Below are 25171 nucleotides of genomic sequence, written 5' to 3'. Positions count from 1 at the left end.
CCACCGCTGTGGCCTGGTTCCTCACAAGCCACGGCCCGGTAATGTGTGGCCTCCTGGTTTGGGGGAACATTCACCATTTGCTTTTCCCAGGGTGCCCAGCCTAGCTGCGAGAATTCGTGGTCCCTCAGAAAATGCTGCTGATACCGGTGTGGCTGAAGGTGGCCAGGTACCCTCTCTGACCTGCCACCCACCTGCTGTGTTGCCTTGGGTAAGCCACTTACCTCTCTGTGTCCTCGTTTTTTTCCTTATGAACAGGACGGAAAGGTTGTACCCAAAGCATATTCTAGAGGAGTGTTTCTTGGAGGAGTGGGTTAATTAAGGGAAATATAATTTGGTTGGCACCTCTTCTGGCTATTTTCCATTTTTTGGTGGGATTTTTTTTTTTTTTGGTGGTACTGGGGATTGAACTTGGGTCCTTGCACTTTCGAAGCAGGTGGCAGAACCACTGAGCTAAATTACCGGCCCTATTTTTCCATTTTTTGAGTCAGCGTAGTGTGGAGATTCAGAGCAGGGACTCGAGCAGATTATCTGGTTTGAGTCCTGTCTCCATTCCTTTTTGATGGATGACTTGAAGCCAGGTGCTCAAATTCCCTGCACTCAGTTTCCCACTGGAAGCATGGAGTAACGGTGTCCATACACACAAATTGCACAACTGCAGACCCCTGGCACGCAGCAAATGCAAGACCAAGGAAACAGTGGCTCTCGTCACCTGGGCTTGTACCTGCCTGGCTTTATTTGCCTTGGGTCTAGCTCAGACACCAAATGTACTATCTGAAGTCGCCAGCAGGTGGTGGAGTTGGACTTTATTTCAGATGGTCAGGGTCTGGCGCTCCTCCAGCTTTGGGTTTTGTGAAATAACACCAATTGTCTGTTTTTCTTTGTCCACACCCAGAATCATTAGCATATGGAATAAATAGCAGTTAGACTGTCAGTGCTATAGACTATCACAGAAAGGTTGTGCTGGTTGGTGTCCTGTTTTCTTAATTTAAGCCAGTTTATGGACTTTTAGTATTCCTAAGGAATTCGGGTGTGATGAGTCTGGTAGGGAAGGGATCCAAAGGAATACTGATGTGCGTCTCCCGGGTAACTTCACTGGTTCCTGAAGTTGCAGTCTTCCTAAAGTGCAGTTTTTGAGTCACGATTTCCTTGTCCCCATTCTACCTCAGGAGGACCGTCTTGAAGAGGTGACGTTTGTCTAGGGGCCAAGACGGACAGAGGGAATAAGCCATAGCGACGTCTGCAGGGATCTTCTGGAAGAAGGTGGCAAGGAGCAAGCAGAGGGGGGTGAGCATGCGTGGTGAGCTCCAGAGGGAGCCAGAGACGGGGGAGGCAGGCGGGAAAGAAGGCTGCCGGGGAGGGGATGCAGCGGCAGGAAGATGTGGGTGAGGATGGCTGGTCCTGCCGGAGGATCCCCTGCCTTCATACCTGGGTGCTCAGCTCTTGCTCTTTCCGCTTGCCCATCCCTGTTGCTTCTCCTGCCCCCCCCCCCCCCCGCATCCCTGTGGATTCCCTGCATCTTTGTATCCCAGCTCCAAAAAGTGCTGCCCCTGGAGGATGGGCTGCCTGAGGGAATTCAGAAGCTATTTGACTTCCTGTTCCCTCAGGTTGCTGCGGAACTGGATCTTGCTGGAATGCAGACTGCTCCATAGTGTAATAAGATGACAGTCATCTTGGCATGGTCAGTCCCTTCCCAGTTATTCTTCCCTGATGCAAATCTCTGTACTTTACAGCTCTCTTTAAGATTTACCTGGGACATCACACTATATTAAAGACCTTGGGAGTATTGAAATGGATAAACCAAATTTACTGTTCATTGCAGTTTTGATAAAAAGTTTTCTGAGCATAAGAATTTTTAAGAGATGTATTACTTTCTGGCAGAAGTAGTTTCTGTGAAAAACAGTTTGAGATGTGTGGGTGAAATAGCAGCAGTGAGAATTGTAAAATAGACTTTGTCAGCCATGACTGTTCTCTACCCAGGCCAGGCCTGTGATACTCAGAGCAGACATTAGGGATGGGTGAACTTTTCCAGGATGGATTTGTCCCTGGACAGTGTCTGAGGAGGTTCCCACCATGACAAGGAACCAAGAGCCACCCTACCTGTAGAATTAAGTTGCCAGTTTGCGGACTCCTGTTGCCATGAAAGAACTTTCAGGACACAACAGTAAGAGGTATGAAGGGATTTATTAGGCAGAAATTTTAAAGCACACATTCAAAGAAATAGAGTGTGGGTCTCAAGGGGAGGGGCATTTTATGAACTGGAGCTGGGTGTTTCTGTCGTCTTGGGGCATCTTCAAGATGGATGCTCCAGGATGTGTATTCCTGCTGTCTCTCAGGGTACTCATCCAGGGGTGGCTGTGTGAGAACACAAACCATTCACTTGTGTTTGAGTTTGAGCTCTGCTGCCCACTAAGATGGCTGCTTCCTTGAGGATGGAGCTCTGTGGCAGGAAGCACAACTGACTGGTGAAAAGCATGGGCCCAGGCCCCAATTTACAGGCTTAGTGTGTCTCTTAGACCACTCTGTTCACCTTCATCTCTAGATTTTTCCAATAATTGATCAGTTCTTTTTCCTTTTGTATTGTCTATGAATTGCTGTGTGGAGAATTGAGAACCTTCTTCTGGCAGCAGCTGACCCCTGCCGCTAGGGGGTGCCACAGTTCCCTGCTGAGCACTGTGTAGGAAGCTCACGGCTTGGCTTGGATGTCTCCTTCCCTCCTGGCCAGCAGGAGCGTGTCTTTGGCTTCTACATTCATCTTAGTTGACCATGATGAACTCTCATTTGGTGTAATACAATAATCATACCATATAACCTATTCAAGGGAGTGACTACTATCACAGATTCTGCCCACACTCAAAGGAGGGCCTTATATATGGTGCGTACCCTGGGAGTGGAAATCTTTAGGTAATCTTACAGTTTATCACAGCCTGAATCTAATGCAATTTTGGAAAGTTGGAAATGGCTTATTAGTTTTTAAGGAAATAAACTGATTCACACATATAGTTCTGTAATGAATTGAAATGCCTATAAACCTTCTATGGATATATCTACATCATACATTTTATATGTTTAAGAACCTGTGCAGTTTTATTTCTTCATTTTCTAATATGCATTGAGTACCCACTTGAAAAATCTAGAGCTGAAGGTGAGCAGAGTGGTCAAAGTCAAGGACCTTGGTTTAGATAGAGATTTGTTCAAGTCCTAGACTGGCAACTTCCTAACTGTGGAAGCTTAGGGAGAAACTTTTTCCCAACCTATGCAAACCTTTAATTCCTAGCTTAGATTTCCCAATTCTGTTACCTCATTCTACTGTTTCCTTATCTGCTTGTTTCTGCCTGGAAGGTCAGTTTTCATCCTGCTTAGATTCTTGAACATTCTAACCCCTGATATTCAGGTACTTCTCTCCTACCCTCTTCCCTTTGTTGTTATTCTTCAGGACACTTTTGCTACCTGACAGTGTATTTGATATACATGTTTTCTTTATCTTCTATATTTTTCCTAACTACAATATCATTTTCATGAGAACAGATGTTTGTTGTACTTTTTAGGAGCCACAGTTCAGAAATGTGTTTGACAATCATTGGTATCAGTGTCACTGGGAACTTGTTAGAGATGCAGATTGTGGGGCCCGCCCAACCTTCCATGGGCCAAATCAGACACTGGGGAGGGGACCCAACCAGCACTGGGGAGATGGTCATGCGGGGTACGGTCTGAGAACCCAGAGCTGGTGTGGTGTTCTCAGCAGTTATGACAGTGCTTGGGTCACAGCAAATAAGCAAAAAGTGTTCATTGAATACATGGGTGAATTTAGAGGTAATCTTAGCCTGTTGTGCTGCAAGACTGGAGATACCACTAAGAGGAACTGGATTTGAGAGTTACAGCGGGCAAATGAACCAACGTAATAGAAGGACTGAGATTGAACTTCAAAATGAATCTCCAAAAATAGAAGTGAAGAGATAGAGGAAGCAGGATTTAGGAATAGGAAACAGTGGGAGTAGAAGGTCTATAAATGTTGTAGAAAGAGGTCCAGAAACAGCAGAGTTTTGTGAAAATATTGAAGCAGAAGTAAAGAAGGATTTTAAAGAAGTGCGATTACATACCACTTCATTGTGGTGGAAAAATCTGTATAAAAATCTTGATTTATAAAGAAAATTTTTAATGATTGATTTTGCTTCTTGTACTGTGACTCCTATCTGGGTCTGAACCTCAAGGGTCAAGATTTCATAGGGTTATGTGTATTGGATCCCCCTCCTCCTCCTCCTCCTTTTTTCCCTCTTGTGAGAACCCAGTCCACAGTCAACTCCTACTGAGATGCCTGTCCCTGTGGTCACAACCCTGGGCTTTGTGTCATGTGGACTTGGGGACAAATCCCTGGAACTTTGCTTACTAGCTATGGCCTTTGGCACTGTACTTGACTTCTTTGAGCAAAATGAGGATATAACACTGACCCTAATGAGCTAATGTGAGGATTAACCATCTTGGCAGAGAGACTCATTGGTGCTACTCTATAAATGTTCCTTGGTTTCCCTTACCCATTTTCCTTTCTATTACACTAACAGCAAAGCCCCAACACAAACCTTAGGGATGGAAGAGCTCCTGAAATGAAGAGACCCAAGGTGAGTGAAGCCCACTCAGAGCTGCAGTTGAATGTGACCGTATCTATACCGAGTTCCAGCGGAGTGAATCCAGAACAAACAAGCCCAGCCCTCCTACATGTGGCATTGATCCCTTGGATACACTCATAAAACAAGAGTGAGCAGATTTTGTGAACATTGCTGCAGGGGACTTGTGAAGAAACAGGATCAGCACCTGAGCTTTCCTGTGACCTTTGAATGGTAGTGACAGTTTGTTTTTCTTCTGCAGGTGATGGCCTGAGGCCAGCTGGAATCTCTGACAATGGATGTTCTCCAGCTGGGAGCCTGGTTCATCCTGAGCAGGGTCAATGAGTGTTTTTGGGCAATCATTTTCTCCAGGTCACTGTGGTCACTGGGGTGTGGGTGGCAGAGTGTTTCATCCTGAACTGGGTCTGGAACCATAGTGAGGGGAAGAACACCCTATGTCAGTGCCAGTGGGCAGGAAACAGAGGGCAAAACCAGGTGGGTGGAACAAGGAGGCAGGGTCACCGGGTGCACAAGAGGAGAAGCAAGTGCCACTTGTTAAAGGTCAGTGATGTGCCACGCACTGTGCCAGGGGCTCCTTTGACAGATGAGGAAACTGAGTCTCAGAGGCTCCACAGCTCACCACAGGGCACACAGCCAGGACATGGTGGCACCAGGATACACAATCATACAGCAAACTCAAGTTGCTTTTACTGTGTGACGCTAAGTATTGGACCAGAATATGACCATACTATGGCTTGGATATTGTGCTGGAAAAATAGTATTTTTGTTTTGTTCTGAAAAATAGTTTTTTTGAGCATGAGGTCGATTGTGCCTTTAGCTTTTCTGAAACCGTGGAAATAATTTACCTTCCCTGGATGTGTACTCAATACACGTATATGGAGACAACAGTCCCTTTGCTTGGCAGAGTAACTAATAAGCAATGGGAAAGTTCTTTGCTCTTCTAGAGTGCTATTATAATAATCATATCTGAATAATAGTATGGTACCTATTTTTTAAAATGACCATTAGTAATACCATGTTGACGTATTGTTAGAAGGCTAGTCTTCTATCTCAGGTGTTTTTATACAAAATGTAAATATCTTATGTGAATACGGGATTTGGGATACAGTTATGCTACTGTTGATCATCAGTTTATATAGTTTTACTTTTTCCTCATAAATTAAAATTGCTCATTAAGAGTTTTGTATGAGCCGAAATTGTGGAGTAAAATCATATACAGCAGTGGGAGCTCCCATGGATCACCGGTGGGAAAAACATGTGCTGAAACCCTTGTGGAGAGCAATCCAGCAGGGGAAGAACATAAAAGGTGAGACTGCGCATGCGCGCGATTCCCTCTGACCAGGAGGAGCTGACCTGGGAACGCGCGAGGGGCAGGCACGGGAATGTCGAGGGCGGATGATTTGAGACAGTAAAAGAAAGAAGCCGTTTGAAGACCCAGCGACAGGGTAATGGTTAAGTAAGTTGAGATTAAAGGCGTTCAGTGGGATATTATGCCAAAGTTAAAATAAATGAATTGGAGCTCTAAGTGCCAGCAAGGTAATACCATCAAGGGATAATGCTGAATTAAAAGCAAATTACAGAGCCTAGCTCAGGCAACTTAGAGACTTAGGAAGACCTTACCTCAAAACGAACGAACAAACAAACTACCGAAAAACCCAACCCTCACAAAAAAAGCAAATTGCAGAAAGTTGGATGCAGAATGCAACCTGCAAATAATAGCATATATTAGCCGCGAACATGTTCACCTTAGAGTAGCATCAATCGGCCTTGGCGCAGTGAATACCTCAACTTGGAGTTCGGGTGGATGCTGCCTCTGCGAGTGACGGAATGAGAATGGGTCCTCTGAAGAGCAACTCAATTCAGCCACGCCGGGGGTCATTTATTTCTCACACGAGGGCTGGAGCGTGAATGGTCAACGATGAGACTTGACAAAGATGAGATTTGACAAAGTTTATGAAAATCTTTCATAATTAAAAAATGTTTTATTACTTATTTTGTCTTCTCTCTTCTCATTTTGGCTTTGTTTTATTCTTTTACCACCATCAGCACCTTCTGCATAGGTTTGCATTTTTCAGGACAGTGATAAAGGTTTGGGGTTTGTGAGTTCCAGTTTGGAGCATTAGGAATCGATTTCTTTGGGTTCAGATGCCGGGAGTGCAGTGAAGCTGGGGTCTGGGAGAGTGGATTATTTCTCAGGATTCTACTTGGTCTGTGCAGCTCCCTGCCAGCCAGCTCACTCCTGCCACAGCCTGCAGCAGTGGCTTGGGTGGGAGACCACTGCCAAGCACAAGGACTCAGCCACAGGGTCCCTCCTGCCCTTACTGGCTGACTGCTGCTCTCCTCAACTACTCAACAGCTCGACAGGGCTTGGGAAGAAACAGGGTGTGTGCAGAGTGATCACTGACCTACTGAAGGAAGCAGGGTTCAGAGAGGCCAGGGAGCTTCAGGACTTTCCGGTTCAAGTTTGACTTTAACCAAGGTGGAAGCAGGGGCATCGAGTTCACAGAAGAGCTCAGAGTAAATGGGAGCCAATCCAGTGGATGTGAGCAGGCATGAACCTGAGGATCTGGAATGAGGTCTTAGATCTAAATCACACAAAATCTCATGCACACAGCTTTGAATATGATGCCTTACAAGCTCCTGACTCAGCTGGTCTGACAGTGAAATGGCTCTTCAAGGTTCCTTAGGAAACTCAAAGCCACTCTTCCCTGAGATGGGTTTGAGGTGGCTTATTTTATTGTAGTAAGAACACATCCATGAGCTCTACCCTCATGACACACTTTTAAGTGTGTGACGCCCTATTGTGGTCTTTAAGCATACCGCATATACAGCAAAACTGTCACATGTTACTGTCATATGTACTTTACCATTCCCGGGAAATCTATTCAGCTATAGATGCCTGTCCCCCTGCTCCTCAGAGATGTAGATAAAGTATATTTATGCTGGGGTCCAGAAACTACTTTTTTGAAGAGTGCCACCAGGGATTTTGGGTGCAGACTTTTCTGTAGACCACACTTTGAGGAGCTCTGATGTAGAAGTAAGTGAAGTGAGGGAAGCTTCCTGGAGAAGGTGAGGGCTAAGCTGAGATCTGATAGCAAATATGAGTTTGCTACATAAGAAAGGCAGCTGAGGATCTCTAGCTCTGTATTTCTCTAGTTCTTCCTCGCCCACAGGTGAAGCACACATCAAGACGTAGCACAAATTCAGTGCTGGAATCTTGCGTAGCAGTCTGCCATTCTCTCAACACCCCAGTGTGTGATCATTTCTCAGCAGAGTTGTCTACACCCTCTGATCACGGTGTAGACCAGACTGGGTGATCTGGGGCTTACGAGGACATTGTGCAGGACACACACTGCAAAGTAGTGGTCCATCAGGGTTGCCGGCATGTGCAGGGTGGATTGGAAGTTAAGCCAAACAAAACCCTCCAGCTGGTCTGTCTCTAATGGTGCTTTGGGGATATTGTTCTATACAGGCATGCGAGAGAAGAGCTGCTTTTAGGAATTGAAGGAAGTTCATCGTGGTGGAGTCAAAGGTGAAAGAATGCATGCATCAAGAGGTAAGCCTGGGAGGGGAGGGGACAGTTTGCTACTGAGTGAGAAATTTACAGGTCCTGAGTGACTATGGAAACCCATTGAGTGGATGTAAATTAATACTTCCCAGGCACCAGCTTCTCTGCTTGGAATTTGTCAATAACTCTCTTGTGAATTTGGGTTCCCAGTTACTGGCAGTGTATGTCCAAACCAGAAGCAGCATGAACTTGTTTGTCTGAATGTTTTGCTTTTTATTCAGTTGTTTGCATGTTTTCTTCAAAGACTTCTCTTGGGATGTGTGTTCCATTCTGAGCCTGGGCTTGGTGGTCCGGGCCAGGAGGATTCGAGCCTCTTTCACCTCCACTCCGTTCCTGCTGTTAGCTGAGCTGGGACTCCATCCTGGGGCACTGGGGTGCACCTCATGGCCATATGTATTTTCCAGGCACTGTGGCGCTTTGCAAAAACATTTCGACTTCTCCCCTGGAAAATTTCAAACTATAGAAAAGTTGGAAGAGTAGCACCATATATACCTTCATACCCTTCACCTGGATGCTTCAGATTGCTAACATTTTGCCAGTTACCTCTCTTTTTTTAAATGGATAAATTGTGCAACATGCATAGTGTATAACTGGTGGGAGCGCTGTGCTGTAGGTCACTATGCCCAGGCCTAACTTGCCGCTTCCCGAGGGTGAGGCAGGGCCTCATGGGAGGAGAACAGGTGACAAGAGGGCGTGACAGAGCAAGGCCTGGCCGAGAAGGAGACTGTCTTCCCCCTATCCATTCCCCATAAAACCATCCAAGCACAGTGATCTGCAAAGCTTAGCTACTCTCCCGGTTCTGGTTACAGACCAGCCCTCCATCTCCCCCTGCACTTCCCTTATCTCTACACATAAATAAAAGGCTGCAGTTGCCTGGCCATCTTTCTCTCTCATCAAGAGGAAAGCCCCACCTGGCACCAGCTTTGTATCTCTTTGTCTTTCTTTCTTTGTTTCATCCTCTGCCATTCTCTCTCTTGGACCCTTCAGCCATGCTGTGGCATAAAACACAGACATTATTTTTCTGCTGAACCATTTGAGAGTAAATTGCAAAGATTTCCCTTTATTCCTAAAAACGCCACCATGTAGCTCCTAAGAGTGAGGGGAATCCTCTTACCCAGCACATGTGACCATCAAGTTCAAATAATCTAACATTGATACAATGTTCTTATACTATATAGAATTGTCTAGCATGCTATATAATACAGCAATATATTACTATTCAAGTCTCCCCACTTGCTCCTTAAAATTCTGTTTAAGGCAGTTAATTTTCTTATCCAGGATCCATGCTCATAGGTTGCATCACCCCTTTTTTCTAGAATAGTTCTGTAGCCCTTTTCTGTCTTCTGACATTGATGGTTTAGAAGAGCACAGGGCAGTTGCTTTGTAGAATGACTCTCAGTTTGGCTTTGCTTTCTGATTGCTTTCTCCTGATTAGATCCAGGTTAAACATATGGACAGAAAAACTACAAGAGTGATGTGTTCTTAAAGCACCATGTTATGAGGTGCATGGTGTCAGTCTGTCACATGTGTAGAATGCTTGGCGAGGAAGAACTTTGAAATACTTCAGACTCACTGCACTGGAATCCATTTATTGCCCCGATTGCTTCCTGGAGCATAAAAGCTGCTTAGAACAGGTCTCTCTGAGAAAAGCCCACCTTTATTCTTGCATAAGAGTGGAGTCTCAGAGGCTGTGGCCGACAGACTTGCAGTTAGCAGTCAGGCTGCCTCCTGGCTCCTGCGGGCATACATACAGTGAAGAGAAACAAGCAATAAGCAAGTAAATGATCTGACTAAATCAGTCAGATCTAGGCTGTGACAGATGCTGTGACGGGAATAAAACAATAGAATGGGCAGAGTTCAGCAAGAGAAAGTCACTGTCCATAAGTCACCACCCACCTGGAATACATGATGATACACAAGGGAGGAGACGTATAGAATACGTGTCATAAAGAAGAATGAAGCTGGTAAGCAGGTTCAGTGGAGGGGGACAGAGAAGATCTTGTTCAGGAGGTGACACCTGGGGAGACAGAGATGAAATGAGGCTGGGTACTGGGAGACCTGGCTGGGAGGGGGTTCCCGGCAGAGGGGCTGTGTGAGTGGAGAAGGGGCCTGCTTCATGCAGCAGAGGAAATGCAAGAAGCACAGAGTGGAGTGCAGGCTGGTGTGGAGGAGGCCTGAGGGGACAGGAGGAAAAGAGATCCATGGCATGGCGTGGCCAGGGACTGGACATGGAGGCTCCCAGGCCTCGGTGAGGACATGGGGTGCTCTCCTTAGCCGAACAGAAACTGTTGGGAAGCGGAGAGCAAGGAGCGACATGATCCCATGTTTGAAAAGTATCACTGTGGGAACTTGCAGAGAAATCGATGAGGCGGGAAGCAACCCTGGAAGCCAATAACCAGAAGAAAGCCCGTGTGGGCTCCAAAAGAACCACGACCCGGTTTTGCTCACTGGTGTCCAGCCAATCCCTAATAATGGATACTCAGTGTTTGTTAGTTGAAGCAAAGAGTGTGTGAATGGACGAATGAATGAAACAGCGCACTCGCTTCCACTATTTGATTTTTCCCCCTGTAACAGGAATCGAACTCACGACCTTGCGCTTGCCAGACTAGCTTCCATTATTAATATTCAAGTCCAGAAACCTGTCTCATTACTGCCAGGTTTGCACCATGTCGATTTAATTAAGGCGAGACCATTTTTCTCTGAATTTGCTTTCTTCTGTATTTCCTGATGAAGAATGCCCACAGGAGAAATTTGCACTCGATTTAGAAGAGGGAAGCTAAAGAGCAGGCATATCCTAGCACTCCGGAGGTCAGCATAGGGTCAACACTTCCGCAAAGTACCATGTAAGTACAAAAAACGTACACAGATTTTGCAAAATGTTAGCACTCTGGAGAATCTAGCTGACATGTAAAAAGGTATTTGCGTGGCTCATGCATGCAGTACCTGCAGGCTCCTCTCATTGGCCCGGGGTTCTGTCTACAGCGCCCACAGCTCCTGAAGATTAACCCTTCGGGGCCCTGAATCCTGGTCCAGGCAGATGTATTACTGCTTGTGGAGGCTCACCTGGTCATGCATGTGGCACGAAATCCAAGGTGACAGGGACAGGTGATTGCAGGCTGCTCCTTTTTTCCGCGGCCTCTTTCCTGTCTTCTCTACGCCAGTCTTGATGGCTCCAGGAGGCTGCTGCCACCTGAGCCTGCATCGAATCTCATCCAACTCCCTTGTACTCTATTCCTCCCGTCTGTGCTTCCCTGAGCAAAACCTGAGCATGAGCACCAAATCCAAGTATTAATCAACCTCAGAACTTCTTGGGCTTTTCTATCCTAAATTCTAAAACTATTAAATTTTTAAGGTGAGTTTACAAAGGTACTCTCAACCACCTAGCTATTCTGGTACCAGTTGTGCTTACCAAAGCATACAGAAGCTTTCAAATGGTTGAAGATGTCTCTCTTCCGGTTTGATAGAGTCTTGGTGAGAAAGGAATTTTTCATTGTTAGTTGGCCTGAGACACATAAAAGGAAATGTCTCTGATTGGGTTTTGCAACATGTGAACCAAGTGACCCCTCTGTGATTGGTAGAGAGGGGGAGGTTTGCTCGGTGATCATTGGAAGACACACTGGTGTCTCTGCTTGGGAGCTGTGACCTTAGGTTGAGTTCCCAAGATTAAAGTTTAGTCCCACTTTGAGGCCAGGTCTAAAAGACCCTAATTTTTTTTTTTTTTTTGGTTAATGGGGGAACAAAAATCATAGCTTTTCAGACCCCAGCAAGAATTTGTCCATCAGGTTCCCTTGGTTTCTGCAGCTTGAAAAGTGGGATTAGTGGGTGGGCGGGGCCAGGTGGGACCTGGCCCCAAATGGGAAGCTGAGACCCTCTCCAGGGACAGACACTGTCCATTCCTGCCCTGCAGGGTTGTGCATGGACACTGGGAGCACCTTCTGCCTTATTTATTTTATTTTTAAATTTAAATTTGTGTTGGCATGTGATAATCGTACACATTGGTGGGGTACAGTGTGTTGGCCCAGCACAGGCATCTGGCCTGCACTGGTGAAGTCAGGGGAAGAAGTGTTTCCTGGCCTAGTGACTTCTTTATATTCAGTGCCGTTGGGCACTCTCTGTAGTCACCCACTGCACGGGGAACACAGTAGGGCTTGCTTCTCACTGTCTCTGGGTACCCACTTTGCCTCTTTCTTTTCTCCCTCTTCCTCTCCCGTGCCTAGCCTCTAGGGATCACTGTTCTACTTTCAGATAAACTTTTCTCCAGCTTTCAAAAATGGGTGAGAACATAAATTTGTTTTTCTGTCATTGGCTTATTTTGTTGAACATAATGTCTTCTGGTTCCATCCATTTTGCAGCAAACAATAGAATTTCACTCTTTGAGGCTGACTAGGGTTCTACAGTGCATTTATTCCACATTTTCTTTATCCAGCTAATGGGCAACAAGGCCGTCTATGTCTTAGCTATTACAGGCAGCATTTCAATCAACATGAATGTGCAGATATCTCCGCTATTCTGATTTCATTTCCTCTTCTATTTTCTATTTTAGGAACCAGCACTCTGGATTTTATGGAAGTGTTTATTAGTTTGTATGTTAGAAATGGAGTACACATTTTTAAATACAAAACGGGACACATGGTGTTCATCTGCGGTCACACGCTGCGGCCTGGTGTGCGTAGAATGCAGAGGCCGAGCCGGTGTCTGCCTGCCCTGCAGGTGCCCTCCCCGGTCTTATTCATAGCCTGGGTCCCTAAGGGGCTTGTTCTTAGGGTCTATGTGGGAAGATTCATTCTAGGACGCAGTACATGGAATCAAAAAAGGAACCTTTCAGCTAGTGAGGTCCCTGACATTGTAACTGGACGTGTCTGTCTGGAAACTGAAATACGTCAGCAGGAGGGAAGGGCAGTTTCCCCATGTGGGAGGGAATAGACTGATTTTGTCTTCAACGGAAAGCACAGGAAAGAGGGAAATGAGAGAATACAGCATCCAGGCAGGCAAAACCAAGTGCTCTCGAGGAATTCCTCCATCACCAGGAGAACACCGCTGGGCCTCTCATCCTGCCTTTTGCAGTGGGAATTTCCATGACGGTAGTGGGTATTTCTTCCACAGAAGTTTACTGCTGAGGAGAACTACAGAGACTGCTACTCTTTTCGACTTTTTTTTCACTTCAGAGGTAAATAAAATGGGGACTGTGTTAAAGAGCAAGTTGTTCGTGGCCCATCCTGACGCCCCCAGTGCATAGAAGCAAATGACCCACCGATGTGGTAGGAGAACACAGGGAACTTCGGAGACTGTGCCAACTACTGAAGCCATTCCTGCCACAGGGGTTTTTTGTTACCCAGCTGTAGCCACCTGTGCCGAGCAGGAAGCAGGAGGCAGGAAACAGGAAGTGGGTCCACAGTAAGCAGATCTAACGCTGCAGAGAAATGACAGTCTCACTTCTGAAGGTGAAATCTCCTGACTTTTTAAAAAAAGCTGTTGACAAATTCAAAACTCTAAAACACACCAGGCAAGCCAAAGCGAGCATGTTGGGGGTCCACATTTGGGTAGGAATCTTCCAGTCTGTGACTTGTACTAAAGAATCTTCCAGCACCGCACACATTTCTCGGCAAGGTATGAGCTTCTCACCTCATTTCCTGTCTCGTGTTCACTAAGTCAGCCACCCTTGGCCTGGTCATTTCCTTTCCTCTTCATGCTGATAGAGACCTTAAGGAAAGACAATATTTTACTTTTGTTTTTTCACTACCATTCACCAGTTTGTGCTTGTTCAGCCAGAAGTTGAGGAACTGTGAAGAACTAAAGAACATTTTAAAACTCTCGTGCCAGCACTATTTTTTATTAAATAATTTCCTTTTATAATGAACTAGAGAGAGGATGTTCAGAGTCCAGTTTCACAAGGTTCAGGGGTTTTGTTCAGCAGAGCCCAAAAATAGAATTAAAAAACACAATTGGTAAATCTTTAATGCTCCAATACTACTCCTTCCCCTGACAAATGCAGCTACTGGGATCTTTTCTCCTTCGTAGTTCAGGCATAGCACTAACTGGAAGGCTACTTCCACTTTTTAAAAAAATATACAGGTGATTTTATTTCTTGGTTCTTTTTGATCATTTTTAATGCAAGAAGAAAACAGTGACACAGTACCCAACTTGATTATAGATCTTTCTCCTGCATTTCCACACCAACCCAAAGGATGAGTCTGAGATAAGTTGTAAACCTATGGACTTCAGTTTTGGGTGAAGACCGTCATGTAGGCAAGGCAATTTCCCCAGCTACATTTTTTCTCTATTTAATGAGCAAATGTATTTGCTTTAAAATATTACTTATAGTGTTGTTAAACAGACATCATCTTTTGAAGAAATCCTGAGGAGGTTTTTATTCTTCAAGCTACTTAGAATAGGAAAATGCATTGTAACATAGTGAGTGGGGATGGAAATATGATTTTTTTCATTCATTAAAATTTAGTTCACAAATTACATGCAAACACATCACACACACACACACATGCACAGACATAGAATTAAAAAACACAGTTGGTAAATCTTTAGTACCCCAATACTACACTACTCCTTGCTGTGACATACACATTTTGGGGTTTTTTTGTTTTTTGGATACTAGGGATCTAACTGGGGACCTTGTGCTTGTGAGGCAGGCAGTGGAACCACTGAGCTAAATCCCTGGTGTGCACACACACACACACACACACACACATATTTTGAAGACAAAAGACAATGGGCAAGTGTTTAGCGAGAGTCACCAACTGTTTATTTCATGGCTCTGAGCCTTCCTTGACAGGGAGGCTCTGTTTATTTCACGTGACTTCTTTTTGCCTCTGTCCTTCATCTGCAAAACCTGGGCAATAATACAGTGGCCTTTAGAAAGTTGCTGTGAAAATGAAATGAATAGAACATGCCATGCTTGGAGCACTGTGTCTCACACGTATACAGAAGTCCTGGTAAGTGGTTAGTGATACTAAAAAGACTCGCTCTGCTAATGTCATTGTAGCTCTCTTGTTTCCAGCTATTAAATGAGAGAAGTTAATTCTGGGGCTCATTATCTTTCTATCACAGCTCATGACCAGGGTAAATCTGACAAAATTCATCACCAGAGTCTATCTTTTGTATCACATTGTGAAAATCAATGAACGCTGGAGGATTTTCATTAAATATGACAGCTTGTACCACAAAGACCCACAATGCTGCTTGTGTATGTTCCTAAAAAGCACATATTCTCTGTGAAATGCCTTGGTGGGAGATGAAGGGTTTCTGTTTGGGATCATCAGAGTCTCCAGGGAACAAACAGTTTTCCCGGAACTGTGACTAGGGAAGCCTCGCAGGCAGCCGATGACCTTGAGCTTCCATATAAGCCATCCCCAAACAAAGTGTGGAACAATTTCCCCAGTGTCCTGGATGTTTTATCAACACACAGCTCAGGTAATTCTGGAATCTCTTCTCCGTGGGATCCACTTTTTCTTTATAGTTTCTCACTCAGACTGGGTGTAGCTGAAATAGAGAGAACTCCATTGTTGTATCTGCTTCATCTCAACTACACTGTATAATACAGTGAGGCTGGGCTGGATTTCTAGTTATATCACATTTATTGGTTGGTTAAATTGAGGTTGGTGAGACAAGGATGATGAGAATAGTGCTGCCAACTCCTAGATTGGTGGGGGGAGTAAATAAATGGGTGGCCCTGAGCACCAACTCCAAACAACTGAGCTCAGTCAGTGTGGACAGCTGGCAGATTCCAAGCCTTCCAGCTTTTGCCTATAGATCCTGTGTTCAAAATGCACACATACACCCACATTTTGATGGTCTTTCAGGGACTTACAGATCTTTCCTGTTCCCCACATTCCCCAGGCTAACAACCTCTGCTCTAGAAAAATCTAAAAGAGAAGCAGAGAAGTGTGTTTACATACAAGACCCACTTTAGTCCTGGTCAGGATACCCTAAGTCTTCTCTGACCCTTGCCAAGGTAAACTGGTATTGTTAGAGAAAACTAGGTCTGGTTCCTTTCTAAAAATTGTTGAAAGTTTTATTTTGTTTATGAAAAAGAATCTTTCAAGCTGGTGACTCTTTATTTCTTTCCTTTAGGGGAAGAAATGGCAGGAGTTGTGAGAACATTTATCCTGGGTAGTGTGGAGTCAACTTTCTTCCTCCTGAGGTTTTCAGTGGTCCTGGTACTGCTCTGGAAAAGGGCCTTCTGCGTCATTTCCGGGTCTGTACACAGGGAAGGGCCAGCTGCCTGTTCATCCTGCTTGCCAAGCCTGGTGAGGAGAAGCAACATGGCGGCCTCCGAGTCCCGCAGGGAGGGATGGGAGGTGACCATGTTCATTAGGCGGGTCAGCAGGCAACATTCCTCCCAGGGAAGGCGAAGTCGTGTTGTCTCTTGCCAAAGACAGGTAAGGAGACGCTGTTGATTTTGTCTCTGTCTCTTGATTGCCAGAGAAAACCCCAAACGGCTTTGAAAATGTTGATTAGCCTTGGAGAAGAATGTGACCGTCATTCAACAGTGTAGGCGCTAACTAAATATGTGGGGCATGAATGCCAGGCAATGCACCATTAATTCAAGTGATGAGTTAAAATAAATTAATTCAGTCAATTAAAATGAATTAATTATAAGAAACATGAAAAGAATCTGATGAACAGCAAAGATAAAATGATGGCTTTGGGTGGCTCTTGAGAAGTCTGACCCAATGTACGGTTAAATTTTACACACTATTTGTCACAATTTTCTTTCCCTGAAAGTCAAGTTCCTCTTAGATCTGGAATTTTCTATCACATACCATTACAGACTTAATTTCACCGCCATCCCACAGTGGATCATATTTACACACAAACACAGATATACACATATTTAAGCACTAATTTAACAGTTGACTGCCAACATAGCTGTTTGTAAATATTTAATTCAATACCTATTATATGTGATTTTGGCTTTTTTATACATTAGAAACATTTTTTTCTAGGTCTCAATTATTTTTATAGACTTATGAAAACTTGATCCTAATTCAAACAGTTGTAACATGGCTTAGATGAGTAACCCTTAAGAGAGAATATGATTTATGGCTTCATCATTACACGAATTAATTTCTGAGGTTCTGAGGCTAAACAATTCCCAAGGTTATCGGCTTGACTTTATGCATTGGATAAATTCGGGTGGCTCCTGGAAACTAGGTACCTGCATCTGGGTACCTGGAGACTAGGCTGTTTTGAGCTTCTGAGAGGAGGGAGGTAGTCTCCCGGGACCTAAACACCACAAAAGAAAGCTACAGGTGACAGTGTGCACGTTGAGATCCTGAAAGGGAAATTCAGGCTTGGGAAGAGTGTGTGTCATCCTCAGAAGAGGGCATCCTGCATTCTGGGTCTGTGTAGGAGTAGCTTATCGTGACCAAAGGCTTTCAACCCTCATCAGAACGGAACCCAGCGAATGGCACTCAGAGCCCCTTGAGGGTTCCTGACCGGGTAACATTGGATCACTGTGTTTTCCAACCAGACTAGGAGCTCCGTGAGGACAGGGACCATCTGCTTTCCTGTTTCATATTACACCCCTGCACCAAGTGCATTGGCAGGCACATAGTTGGTGCCTAATACATCCTCTTATTTACTACTTCTCTGGAGTAAGGCACTATAAGGTTGTTGTTATGTAGGTAGCTTTGGATTTCAGCTACCAAAGTCTGCGCCCTTTCTCTACCACTTACCTGCGGTGTGTCTTGGGGTAGCTTTCTTCTGCCTGGGCCTTGGTTTCCACATCTATAAAATGGGAGTAATGAAGGTACTTGCTTCATAGGAGTGGCTGCATTTCCTTTGTATGTACCAGTTTTCTGACTATATATTACTGTTTCGATTACTGACGTGATGCTTTTAATTATTTTCAATCCACTCTGTATTTTTAGCGTTAAAATGAAGTGGTTTTGGTTATTTTCTCTTAATAAGTCAGTAGCCCAGAAATTTGGATCAAGGAAAAAGGGAATGTGTGTGTGTGTATGTGTGTGTGTGTGTGTTTAATTGCTAGTAAGCTGTGTGAAGTCACGCTTTAACTATTTGTGGCCTGCATATCTTTAATTTGAGGAAACAAATCTTTTTTTGTGTTTATATTTTGTTTCTAAAAACATCAAAAATGTATCTTGGTGATGTCTTTACCAGCACGGAAAGATTTGAAGAACGGAGAAGGAAAGACTTGAGATCATTGACACCTTTTGTTTTCTATGCCCCAGAAAATATTGGTGTGTATGTGTGTGTGTGTTCTAACTGCTGCCAATGTATGTCTGAAACACAACATTCGCAGGAGAAATGAAAGGGAAAAATGCCTTTAAGATGCCATGAACTGAAAGCATGTGGCAGAAGGTCACGGAAGTCGATGCTCGGAGCTCTTTAGACATCCTTCTTGCACATCGCCTCGGGCAGGATGATGTTCCCTGCCCCTCCCTGAAACAACCCCAGCAAGGGGCCTGCTGAAGGGTAAGTAGAATGTGTCCCATGCACACTTTGCCAACAGGGGAAGGGGTGTTAAATGGTCCAGCAAAAATAGGTGCTGTAGCGGAGAAGCAGGATACCCCTGCTATGCAGACCAATACCAGTGTCTGCTATTATCTTTTTTTACTTTATGTCTTAGTCACTTTCCTGGTTGCTGAGATGCAATACCTGACACCCACAGCTTAAGGGAATAGATTTATTTTGGTACAGTTTCAGACCACAGCCAGCTAGCTTCAAGGGAAAGCTGCATGGCAGAGGGGCCCAGTGCTGAGGGAATCTCTTGTCAGACCAGCCAGGAAAGAAAGAGAAAGAGAGGAAAGGGGCGGGCGGGAGAGAAACCCGTCCATGCTGCGCCCACACCTCCTGATGCTGCCCCCTCTCAGCATCACACCGGGCTGGGAGCATAGCACCCTGTGATCCAGCCGCCTTCCAAAAGCACTGCCTCTGAGCACAGAGGCTTTTAGGGGACATCCCAGATCTAAACCACAACACCCACATGCCACATGCAGCCTATTCTGTGGCTTTATTGTCAGAGCAGAAACTGTGCTGTGACTGGTGAATCTGGGTCTCCACTCAGCGTCCCTGAGGGCCCAGGTGTCAGGATGGATCCGGCCAGCAATAAAGAATTGACTCGTGATATCTTCAGTGAAAAGGAGATGTGTCATCCTGCATAACTAGAAATACAGAAGAAGACTAATTCCAAAGATGGCTGACTTGGAAGTGAAACAGTATCATCAGTGATGAAGTTCTGCCCGCTTTCTCTTCTGCCGTTTCCAGTATTCTGCCCGTGATGCTCAGGTTTGCCCCCATAGCTGGTCCAGCCGTAGTTTTACCTCGGCACAATACTCAGTGGCCAACGTGAACTCTGAGTCTTCATTTGAAAAACTACAAGGACCCAGAAGCCCCAAGAATACCTCCCTCATAACTTGTTGGCCAGAATTAAACCACACGCCTCTCACAGAACCAGAAGGAGTGGAATGGTCACACAAGGCCAAGGTTTGAATCCAGACGAAGATCCAACAACGGAGTCAGGGCCAGCTGCACAGGAGGACCTGATATCGGAGACGGAGTGTGAGCTGCACGTTCAGAAAGCAGCAGGGTTGGGGAGGGTCGTAAGGAAGGCGCAGTCACGTCTACCACAGACACAAGTTGGCTACCGATTTCCGCCAAAAGGAAAAAATCCTCCCCATTTTCTTCTTCAAGAAAGAGGTTTCCAAGTTGTTTGGAGAGAGAAGGGACCATGCAGAGTGAAAAACAACACAAGCCTCCCTAGAAGTAAGACACACACACGCATGCACGCACGCACGCACGCACGCACGCACACAGAGCTCCTTCGGGGGTGGGAAAGGGGATGTGGTGGAAGTGGAATCTCCTACTCAGCCAGAGCTGGGGCAGCGAAAAGCAAGAGGACTCCACATACATAGGGGGGTCTTTGCTGCCTGGATCCCTCAGGATACGGACGGAGCCAATCCTGTTCAGATGCTTAACCAAGGACACCTTACTGCAGTCACTGCACAGAAAGGCGCGTCTGGGTTATACAGGGCGAGCCGCAAGACTAACCACTGTGGCGCTGTAAGAAACCGCTCACCAAGGGAGCAAGGGGAAGAAATCTCTTTACAGGGTCCCGGAGAGCGAGGCGGGGAAGAGGAGCCACTCATAGCCCCAGGGATGGAGCCAGAGCCAGACGCAGCCTCTGAGAGCCTGCTCACGCCGGCTCCCACCCACTGGGCAAACCCACGGACAGCCCGAGTGAGGCCGGTGGGGTGAGCCTCTGAGAAACAGAGTCACCAGAGACGGGTCTGAGTGGGGGCGCAGACAGATGGGCGGGGACCCCAGAGAGGCCCCTCCACTAGGTCCTTTCCCAAGCGTCTTCACCTCCAACATGGCGGCGTGGGCCTGACACGCCAATGGATCCCCATCCCCAGTCAGCATTGAGCCTCTTCTTGCCTCTGCTGGGCATCTCCTGCTCAGCTTCTATCCTAGTCTTCATTTCTTGCCTCTCTTTCTATTGTCTTCCATTCTCTTCTTTCTCTCCTGCTCAGCATCTCTCCTGTCCTTAGAGACCCAATGAAACAAAAGTCCTAGCCTTCCATTGAAAATATGATGAGCTCTCTTGTGTGCTCCTTGCTGTCACTGCAGTGAATATCAGGAGGATTTTGGGAGGACAGTTTGACTTTGCAACTCAAAAGATCGCCCAGGACTTCCTCTCCAGGGTATGAGCATTGGTCTTGAAACAAGATTATTAGAAGTGTTCTTCCAGATAAATGATTACTGCCTACACCATGTAGAGAAAGAAAGAAACAAAAAAAATAGTCACAATAAACATTGTAAACCTCTTCTTGGAAGATGATCATTGACATATTTCTTATTTCCTTTACCCATCACCTTTGTGTTTGTGTCCAGTGTCCAAAGTCTAGAATGAAGTGATTATTGGGCCCCATTGCAAGAGCTGTGTTTCACATTGGATGAACCGAAGCTGTTCCACACAATGACCCATTAATGTGCCAAGTAAGCCACCCTCTTATTAAAGATTATTGCTTATTAATCATCTAGACTCCCAAATACGATGATGAATTCATTACTGCACTGGCAAAAGTTTCCAAACCAAGAACTCATACCTTTTATCAGAAAGAGGGAAAATGGCTTTCCTTTGGAAACACAAATTGGTTTTTCTGATTAACACAGGAATCGAGTGGTCAATGATGGGTCCAGCACCATGCTGAGCTCTAGGGCAGAAGAGAGAGATTCCTGCAGAGAGGGAGAGGGTCTGGCACCCTTTGAAGTGTAAAGTTGACTAACACGCAGTTGGGCACAACATCAACACTGTTCCTGGGTTTGTCTGTAATGATTAAAAATGCCTGCCCATGGTGTCGAAAGATTGTAAATTCATAATTGGGGTGACACTGCTGTGGGTTTAGGTGCCAATAATGTATTCATACCAGGTTTTCCCAGTTAGGGTGGAATGCAAACAACATGTGGCAACAAAGGGGTACAGGATCGCTCATGTTCTGGTGGCATTGTCTTTGAAGTTGTGGTGTGTCCTGTGGAATCGGAGGGATGGCTTCATCCTGGGGTGGTGTGCAGAGCACTGAATCAGTCAGGACAAGCTTTAGGAGGGCATTTCCGAATCTTCACAAATAGGGCTGCATATGGCACAAGCATGGAATTAGACAAGTGCAAGATTCTGTCCACTTGTTTCCGGTCACCTCTGAGTACTTGTTAATGTGGCTAAGGAACATGCTGCTTCCGTTCCGAGGCTGGATCTCATTTAATGGCCCTTGGCTTTCCTCCCAGAGCTGAGTCATGAATGGCAGCCTGGAATTCTCCCTGGTAAAGGTATCTTTGTTCAGCCTGTCAGTGGCTGCTCTCCCTCTTTGAGTCCTCAGTTACTGTGTAACTGGCATTTCCTGTTGTCAGCACTTTTTGCTGCTTGTGTGAGTCCACGGTTGAGCTATTACATTTGCTTCTCTTATTTGTCCATTCAAAGGCACTATTTAATGTGTTAGGGAAGCGGGGAGTGGTTATGCACACCTGTAATCCTAGCACTCTGGGAGGTAGAGACAGGAGGATCGCAAGTTCAAGGCCAGCCTGGGCCATTTAGTGACTTAGCAAGACCTTGTGTCAAAAATAAATATAAAAAAGTGCTTGGAATGTACTGAAATCCCAGTACTTAAAAAAAGAAAAAAGATGCTGGAGAACACAGAAGTGACCAAAAGAAACAGGATCTATTATTCCTGCTGAAGAGATAAATAAGTAGACAAAATAATTGTAGTTGGTACTATGGGACAAGAAGGAGCAGTACAGGATGATGCTGGAGGGGACCTCAGTGGGGGTGGAGGTGTGGCCTGAGGATGTGATTTTTATCCTGAGATATAATGAGAAGGAGCCAGCAGTGTAGTGATCTGGAAGAAGAACGTTCTGGATAAAGGAATCACGGTTGCTAGAAAGTCCTGGGGCAGGGATGACCTGTTTTGTTAAAGGGATGGTGACAGCAGCACAGAATCGGTGTGTTTCGCTACTCAGTGAGCAAGGGAGGGGTGCTGGGCAATGTCAGACAGCGTCAGGACCTGGGAACGGGGACCAAACTTTTAGCATTAACCTTGATTATGTCTCTTTGTCTCACACCTCATTTGCGAAACATCAGTAAACTGTTTGCCCTCCTTTCCAAATACATCCCAGCTCTGCCCAGTATCACCATCTCCTTCAGTGCAGACCTGGTCCGAGCCCAGGTCCGCCTGTGCCAGGACCGTGGCCATCATCTCCCAGGGTTTCCCGGCCTCCATTCCTGCCCTCCGTGTGGAACCGGAAGTGTGTCACCGGAGGCTCCCGCCAGCTTCCCTTGTCAATCAGCATAAAACGCAGACCCACTCTCAGGCCTCCAAACTCTCCCCTGGCTGCCTCTCCCGAGCTGCCTACGCTGGCTCCTTCCTTCCTCCTTCTGCATCCTGCAAAGCGCGCTTTCCGCGCCTGGCCCTTGCACTCACTGTTCTCTGGATCCGGGACGCTCTTCCCCTAGACATCCACATGTCTTACTTCCTCTTTTTATCCGGGTCTCTGCCCAAATGTCTCCCCGATGGGTCAGCAATCCTGTCTTCTCTTCCTCACCTGCTTCCTTATCAGAGCCGGGGAACATAAAACGTTTGTTTTTCTCCCTCACTCCCACAGAATGGAAACTGACCGTGCTCTGTGATTGTAGAGTTGGGGAAACAATTCTTAGATCAACAAATGTATTAGTTCCCTGCTCCTCTGTCCTCCTTCCCCTTCCGTTCCCATTTTCTTTCTTCCTTTCCATTTTCCTTTGCCCTTTCTCGTTCTTCATATTTCACTATCTCCATTTTCCTTGATTCTCAGATTGATAGTAGAAAAACTGATTTAAAAAACTTCAAAAGAGAAGATTCAATGGAATCTAACAATTATAACAAAAATTATAATGCTCAGAGCCACACGTAATTTGTGTTTCAATATAAAAAGTTGTTGAAAAATTTGGGCTCACTGCAAAAAATAAAGAACATATACTGCATTATTTTATTTGTTTGTTTGTTGGTTATACTGCATTATTTTAACTGAAGTTTCTAAGATTATTATAGCTTTTAAGATAGGGTTGTAGAAAAAATGTTTCTAAAAAATTTACCTTTGCCAAGGACAGAAAGTAATTTGCTGTTTGTGTATTATTTATAAGTTATATTGCTTAAAAGTTCCATGATAAAATTCTTAATGACAAAATTAAAAAATGTTTTTTCTCTATTTTTGACTTTTTTCTTCTCTCTCTTTGATGTTTTTCATGCTTCAGTTTTTTGGGATTTATTCGATAAATTTGCTTCCCAATGATGGTTTATTAAGTCTAGTTTGCAAAAAAATCAAATACCTGCAGAGTCAGGCAGGGTACATGCTGAATAAGAAATCTGTGGAAAGTTGGAAATGCCTGGTCTGTCTAAGAGGAATACTGAAAAAGTCAAAATACACAGGGCTGCAGCACACATCCAGCTGGTGGGTTGTTTTGACCCTGACTTAGGCAAATACGATAACAAAGTAGCAGTAGCTGTTCCTTGTGGGTTTAGTAGCTAACAATGGAATGAGGCACACAGGAGCAAGATTACAGAACAAATATTAGAGTAGGGCAAAAAATCCACATGTGAATGCATAGACTTGAGCATGTGCGTGATTGTATGTGTGTATATTTAAGAGACTACTTATAATTATTTTGCAGCTGTGGAAGCCCATTGTACTAGCTAGTGAAAGCCCTCATTTCCTTGGAGATTAAGGAGGACACTCTTGGGTCAGTGCCTTGCAGGTTTTTCTCCATGTCACACAGGTAACACTTGCTTGCTTTGTACACACATGAAACCCAGGCAAGCTGGACCCCGCTCCTCCCTTTGCACTGATTCTGTCATAACTGACACCTGCCCCCTTCACCATGTGTCTTTTCTATCAGGGCTGTGGTAACAAAATGTCTCAGACTGAGTAATTTATAAAGAAGATCAATTTATTAAAGTTAGGAGGGCTGGAAAGTCTGAGATTAAGGCAACCACAGACTCAGGGGCTGCTAGGGCTCCTTCCCCGCAAGAAGATAGTGCATTCTTGTTGAGCGCTCACGTAGCAGCTTCCTTGAGTGTTAAGGGTGTTAATCCATCCATGAGGCAGAGCCCTCTGATGTAACTGCATCCCAAATACCCCACCTCCTGCTGGTATCTCACCACGCGTTAGATCCCAACGCAGATCTGGGGACACACCAACATTCAACCATCACACCATAGACCCTTACACGGTGAGGAGACAGTCCCCAGAGGCTGGCCTTCCCTTCCCCTGGCACCATTCAAAGTGAGGACCGCTTCCATCAGAAAATGAGGGCAGCCCCTCTTTCCATCCCTTTTAGTTTTGAATTCAAATTTAGCCAGTGTCTACTATTTTGATGTTCATTTGTTTTCAGCTATTCCCTGAGGGCCATAAATCATAGTAGTTGTGAGCTTATATTCTGGGCTCAGAAAGAATTTTGTGTCACAGGGCAAGAGTATCAGTT

At 45.3% G+C, this 25171-nt stretch overlaps 2 long non-coding RNA genes across 5 annotated transcripts; one reads left to right on the top strand and one right to left on the bottom strand.

The window, feature by feature from the left end:
• The first annotated feature begins 934 nt into the window (after positions 1–934).
• Positions 935–6611, top strand: LOC101717130 (uncharacterized). 3 transcript variants are annotated; one of them, XR_002387235.2, is made up of 4 exons: positions 935–1070; positions 1167–1284; positions 1605–2872; positions 4557–6611. It is a non-coding gene; the product is annotated as an uncharacterized LOC101717130 (long non-coding RNA). The 3 variants fall into 3 exon arrangements; XR_015445991.1 differs by having other exon boundaries at positions 1605–4613; positions 4861–6611; XR_015445990.1 differs by having other exon boundaries at positions 1605–4749; positions 4861–6611.
• On the bottom strand, positions 5454–11696 carry LOC147822175 (uncharacterized). Of its 2 annotated transcripts, none has more exons than XR_015445992.1 (5): positions 11597–11696; positions 11251–11449; positions 9843–9922; positions 9099–9179; positions 5454–8644 (listed from the first exon to the last, which is right to left on the bottom strand). It is a non-coding gene; the product is annotated as an uncharacterized LOC147822175 (long non-coding RNA). The 2 variants fall into 2 exon arrangements; XR_015445993.1 differs by having other exon boundaries at positions 5454–8629.
• Between the last annotated feature and the right edge of the window lie 13475 nt (positions 11697–25171).

This window comes from Heterocephalus glaber, unplaced genomic scaffold (assembly GCF_053883595.1).
Source record: "Heterocephalus glaber isolate CG9 unplaced genomic scaffold, H.glaber_assembly_v1.0 deba00001673, whole genome shotgun sequence".
In the NCBI taxonomy this organism is placed as follows: Eukaryota; Metazoa; Chordata; class Mammalia; order Rodentia; family Bathyergidae; genus Heterocephalus; species Heterocephalus glaber.
Note: the sequence above shows the minus strand (reverse complement) of the source record. Positions and strands in the feature narration are given on the sequence as shown.